The sequence below is a fragment of the Choloepus didactylus genome, chromosome 17, assembly GCF_015220235.1.
Source record: "Choloepus didactylus isolate mChoDid1 chromosome 17, mChoDid1.pri, whole genome shotgun sequence".
Taxonomy (NCBI): Eukaryota; Metazoa; Chordata; class Mammalia; order Pilosa; family Megalonychidae; genus Choloepus; species Choloepus didactylus.
In genome coordinates, this window is record NC_051323.1 from 39,895,233 (window position 1) to 39,902,048 (window position 6,816).

Genomic DNA, 6,816 nt, shown 5'->3' on the forward strand with positions numbered 1-6,816 from the left:
AATTCAAAGTTTCTTTAGAGAGCCAAGATCCTGGCTTTATACAATACCTATCTAGGTGCAGCCTAGACAGGATGGAAAGTGCCTCTTACTAAGACTACAGAAAAAGAGACCTTCCCAAAATGATAAAATAGGTTTGATTAGAGGTCAGAAAAAACACAAACATCTCATTCCAACAGTAATCAATCATGATTCGCTACACTCTCATGTTTTCCCAAACTATGCACATTCAGGCTTATTCCTCTTAGCATATCTCAAAACTTAAAACATTCTAATTCATTGAATGTTAGGCTAGTAACTTCCAGTTGCTCACCTAACCCACTTAAGGCAGTGTAGTGATCTTTTAGATATTCAAAATATACTTAACAGGAAATCGTGAAATAATAGCTCAGGTCTAGTAAAATTTAACTTTGATATTATCTTTGTGGATTCAGTATGACACAGTATCCACTTAAATTCAGGTTTAAACACCAGAGGGATATTTTCAAAAATAGTTTCATACTAGTAGTCATATACTAATAATTCTCAAAATTTCAGGAAAAATCCTGCTTAGTCTGGGTATTGAGAAGCCAAAGTTTCAGTAATTTATTTGGTCACACTCTAGATTAAATTTATCATATGTAAACTGCAGAGAGGAGACTGAAAGGATTATTCTTCTTCAGTTGGAATTCTTTATTACATTTCCCTGAAAAAAACAGCATTGCTATTTGCTGAGTTATTAAGCACATTAATCTAAAAATACCTGAAATGACCCTAACAACTGCCTTGGTAGTGTGATGGTTTACTCAGCTGAATGATCATGTTAATTAGATACCTGAACTACAGGAAATACCCTCAGTTTTAATGTGAATATTCTGTATTTCACGGTTGGGGATCCCTAGACAATCAATTAACTATGAGGGAAGATGGGCTATCTTTGGAGTCAAAGTCAAAAAAGCTAATGTAAAATTAAATGTATTATAGAATAAAATATTCAAGTCCATTGAGTTCTTTTAGACCTAGATATTTTTTCTAGGAAGAATTTTAAATGGAGCTTAATGACATTGGAATATTTAGTCCAAAAAATTTGGATGCATTTTTTCTAGAATAGTTTCTACTATAGGGTCCTAAAATGGTTTAGATTAAAAAAAATTAAAGGAAAATGAGAACATAACTGTGACATGAATGATCATTTTTCCCTTTTGATGGAACTGGAGTATTTTTGACCCTAAAATATGACTGGACCTCAAGGGGAACTTCCATTCTTACATGCTCTCGGTCCATGTTGGTGTTATACAGTGAAAGATTAATAGAAGCTGTGCCTTATGCCTTGAAAAGTGATTCGAGCTGTAAAAGCAGATAGGGAAAAACAGATACTTAAGAAAAATCTGAATGGTAAAGTTATAGTATTATGTTGGCAAAATCAGAAAAGTACCACACTGACGTTCATTGTAGCATTATTCACAATTGCCAATGGAAGCAGGGAATTGTGGAAGCTAGTAAGGGTGGATGTAGCATTTACCAGGGATCAAAAGAGAAGCTAGATCAAAATAATTTCTTAAGTATTCCAATTCTAATATTTTATAAGATTCAAGCCTTCAAAATATGTACCTTTCACACATAATCTGATACAAACTTAAAAAAAAAAAAAAGACATCATCATCTCTGAAAAACTGTCCTAACTGGTCTTCTTGCTTCGACTTTAGTTCTAAGCAATCCAAAATTCACAGATGAAAACTCAGTCTCTTTATAAAATAGTAACAAGATCATGTCATTCCATTGCTTGTTATTGTTGCTTTGATTAAAATGCAAATACCTAATCACATGTGCATGATTTTTTTCCTGCTTTGTTGCTTACCAGCCTGGTACTTTATTTCCAAGATCCAGTCATACAGGTCTTTCTGGGATTCCTATACTGCTCTCGGCACTTTCTATTGCAGGAACTCTGCACATCCACCCTCATACCCCACTCCTAGTAGCTTAGCATGACTGACTCCTATTCTTCAAATACCAGCTTAAATTTATTTTCTCCGAGTGGCCATCACAAACTAACTAATTTTAAGTAGTTGTCTCCTGCTATTTGCTGTCATAACACTATGTCCAGTACTTCATGACATTTAACACAATTTACAACTGTATGTTTCTATTATTAGCATACAGTTAAGCTGCTAGAAAGAAACAACAAAAAACTGATTCTAAGATGTAGTTCAACTAAGATAGAATTTAATTTCTCTCTCATCAAACAGTGGAGAGGGGAATTATTCAGAACTGCAATATTCTCCATGTGTTTTTTTAAATTTATTTTTTATTAGAAAACTTGTAGGTTATCAGAAAACCCATGCAGAAAATAGTTTCCATATACCCCAATCACACATGCAGTTTTTCCTATTATTAACAGTTTGCATTAGTATGGTAATTTTGTTATAATGGATGAAAAAACTTGTTACAATTATACTATTAACTATAGTCCATAGCTTATACTATAGTTCACTGTGTTGTACAGCTCTGTGACTTTTTAAAAAATTATTTTAGTAATACATATATATACAACCTAAAATATACCCCTTTAACCATATTTAGATATGTAATTCAATGGTGTTAATTACTTTTACAAGATTGTGCCACCATTACCACCATCCAATATCAAAATTTCCATCAGCCTATATGGAAACTGTGTATCCGTTAAGCATTAACAATCCATTCCCAACCCCCTCCAGCCCTGGTATCCTCTATTCTAGCTTCTGTCTCTATAAATTCGCTTATTCAAATTATTTCAAATCAGTGAGTTCATGTGATATCTGTCCTTTTCTGTCTGGCTTATTTCATTCAACATGAGGTCTTCAAGGTTCAAACACATTGCCACATTTATCAGAGGTTCATTTTATTTTTACAGATGAATAACATTCTATTGTTTGTATGTATCACATTTAGTTTATCTACTCAACTGTTGATGGATGCTTGGGTTATTTCAATCTCTTGGTAATTATGAATAATGCCATATGAACATCAGTATGCAAATATCTGAGTTCTACTTTCAGTTCTTTTTTGTATATGTCTAGAAGTGGGATTGCAGAGTCAGATGGTAATTCTATACTTGAGACTCTGGGAGCCGCCAGTGTGTTTTCCACTGTGCCTGCACCATTTTATATTCTTACCAACAATGATTGAGTGTCCTATTTCTCCACTCCTCTGTAACAATTGTTATTTTTCCTTTCTTTTTTTTAATGGTACCCATTCTAGTGGGTGTATAATGGTATCTCATTGTGGTTTTGATTTGCATTTCCCTAATGGCTAATGATGTTGAGCATCTTTTCATGTCCTTATTGACTATTTGTATACCTTCTTTGGAAAAATGTCTATTTAAGTCTTTGGCCCAGTTTTTAATTGGGCTATTTGTCTTGTTGAGTTGGAGGATTTTTTTGTATATTTTGGATGGTAAACTGTTATCAGATATGTGGTTTCCAAATATTTATTCCCATTCTGTAGACTGTTTCTTCCCTTTCTTGATAAAGTCCTTAAGTGCACAAATGTTTTTAATTTTGATGAAAAACCATTGTCTAATGCAAAGTTCTGAAACTGCGTCCCTATTTTTTCTTCTAGGAATTTGATATTCTTCATTGTTACAGTTAGGCCTTTGATCCATTTAAGTTCATTTTTATATATTGTGTGAGGTAAGGGTCCACCTTCCTTATTTGCTTATGGAGATCCAGTTTCCCCAGCACCATTTGTTGAAGACACTATTCTTACCCCATAGAGTAGACTTAGCACCGTTTTCAAAAGTCAATTGCCAGCTCCCCCCTATGTGGAACCTGACTCCCAGGGGTGTAAATCTACCTAGTAATGCAGGATATGACTCCCAGGGATGAATCTGGACCCAGCATCGTGGGATTGAGAACATCTTCTAGGCCAAAAAGGGGATGTGAAATGAAACAAAATAAAGTTTCACTGGCTGAGAGATTGCAAATGGAGTCGAGTGGTCACTCTGGTGGACATTCTTACGCAGTATATAGATAACCGTTTTTTAGGTTTTAATATATTGGAATAGCTAGAAGTAAATACCTGAAACTATCAAACTCCAACGCAGTAGCCTTGACTCTAGAAGATGATTGTTTAACAATGTAGCTTACAAGGGATGACAGTACAATTGTGAAAACCTTGTGGATCACACTCCCTTTATCCAGTGTATGGATGGATGAGTAGAAAAATGGGGGCAAAAACTAATGAAAAATAGGGTGGGATGGGGGGATGATTTGGGTTTTCTTTTTTACTTTTATATACGATGGTACTATGAACAGTTGATTGTACACCATGAATGATTGTATGGTATGTGAATATATCTCAATAAAACTGAATTTAATTAGGAAAAAAAAAGGTCAGTTACCAGTCTTGACAGCCAGCGATGGAGGCAAGATCCCCCAGTAACAGAGGTAGTGGTGATGGCGGCCACTGGGCTTCAATCTCTCCTCAGTAGCGGCTGTAAGAAGTGCAGTGCAGTTCGGCCCAACCCAGCCCAGTTAATTACTGCATGCCCAAGTCCATAGTTTCCCCTGTACCTTCTAGCTGTCATGGCAACTTCATCTGAAGAAGTTCTGCTGATTGTAAAGAACGTCAAAAGAAGCAGGATGGAGCACTATACCTCAGGGCAGAAAGAACTGTTTGGGCATCTGAAGGCAAAGATACATTTACAATCAGCCATATGTATATGGACTTTAAATGCTGAAAATTAAGTCCAGAAGGAAAAGCTAAAATTCAACTTCTGCTGGTCCTGCATGCAGGGGACACAACTAACTTCCATTTTTCCAGTGAAAGCACATCAGAGAAAGAGTGAGATGCAATGATGGACTTTCTTCAGCAGCTGCTGCTCAAATTCAAGAGGAAAGCAAATAAAGAACTGCAAGAGAAAAAACAGAATGCTTCAGAAAGATCCTGCTTTGTTTCAGCTTTATAAAGACCTTGATGTGAGTCAAGTGATCAGTGCTGAGGAATTCTTAGCCAAACATTCAAATGTGAGTGCAACAGGGAGTTCATCCACATCCAATCACAAGCAGAATGTTGGCATTTCTGCAGCATTTCTGGCTGATGCCCAGCCTCAAATAGATGGCTATAATGGTCTCTGATATAATTTAACCTCTGATATCATTGAATCCATATTTAGTACCTACCCAGCAGTAAAAATGAAATATGCAGAAATGTTCCCTACAACATGACAGAAAAGGAATTTTGGACACATTTTTTTCCAGTCCCATTATTTTCACAGGGACCAGCTGAATTCAGGGTCAAAGGACCTCTTTGGAGATGTGCCAAAATAGATTTTAAAAAAAAGGGTTAAAAAACAATTGTTTCATTGGGAGTGAAAAACTCACTACTAGATTTGACAATTTGAGAATATAAATTGTTAGATGAGGACTACAGCAATTCCATTGACTTCCAACCCTAAATCCACAAAGGAGAAGAGCAGTGCTGCCATCATCAAGAGGTTTAACCATCACTGTGCCATGGTCCTGGCAGCAGGTCTCAGGGAACAAGAAACACAAAATGAGCAAACTGGTGAGCCCAGCAGCATGGATGACATACCCAGAGACACAGACTGCTTTCAACCAGCAGTCAAAAGGGCAAAGTTACAAGAGTCCATTGAATATGAGTACTTGGGAAAAAAATAATTCCATAAAAATGATTGCACTAAACCTCAAGAAGTCAGGTAGGTATTAACATGGTCCACTTCCAATCCAGTCATTGCAATATGCAATGAGTCAAGAAATTATTTATTCTTTTCAAAGTGTTAGACAAGAAATGGAAGTTTATACACCCACATTAACTCAGGTTTTCTCAAGTAGCACAGCCAGTATTAGCATTGCAGTCCTGTCACTTGGAGGGGCACTTATGCAAGGAGGGACACAGCAAGCCATAAACCAGATGGTGCCAAATGATATTCAGTCTGAATTGAAACACTTATATGTGGCTGTTGGAGAATTTCCAGGGCACTTCTGGTCCTGCTTTCCTGTTAATACACCTTTCCTAGGAGAAAAGGTACTGAAGATGAAAAATCATTTGGAATGATTCCAAGGGACAAAGCTCATTCAAAGAAAAAATTGGAAGACAGTATTTAAGCACAAGTTCAGCAAGTCACATAGAAGAGATGCTCCAGACAGCTTACAACAAGCTCCGCACATGGCATTAATGGCACATAATGAAGACAGCGTGAAGTGAAGTGTCTATGGCTTTCACAGGTTTTGTGAGATTAAGAGAACTCTGATCTGCAGTAACTCTGGAAATCTGACCTGACAGACATGGACATCATCACACAGAAGTTACAAGAATCATCTGCATCACGTGGGCTTTTGAAGCTGATGCATATATTGTACTTGTACATTGTGAAGTGAAAGGAGGAAAGGAAGTGTGGTTAAACTAAAAACTAGGGAGGTAAATTAAGGCAGAACCAAAATGAACTATATATAAACAGACACTGTTTACTGCAGTTACTCTGGAACTCCTTTTGATTCTCATTAAGCTGCTTTCAGAAATTTAAAAAACAAAAGCACACTTTTTTAAAGGGTACATTGATAAAATCTGAGGTTTTTTTTCCCCAATGTAATTTTTTTTCCCCTAGATCAAGGCACAGAGTAGATCTTAAGTATTTGTTCTCCATTCTCCAATGAATCCTCATAGTCTCTGTCCACGTTTTCTTAGACTCTTCGTCCGTCACTGACTTGGGACTTGAGATGTACCCTCCTGTTGCCTGGGTTCCCAAACAGTTGATTTGGGCAGTTTCTGCCTGACTACTTGCTGCTTTGGGGAAAGATTCTGCCATTCCTCCTTAATCCTCCATTTTGGAAACAACTC

General features: G+C 36.6%; 1 pseudogene; it reads left to right on the top strand.

Annotated features, from left to right (window-relative positions):
• Positions 1 to 4,541: 4,541 nt before the first annotated feature.
• On the top strand, positions 4,542 to 6,154 carry LOC119512092 (annotated as a pseudogene).
• Positions 6,155 to 6,816: the final 662 nt, after the last annotated feature.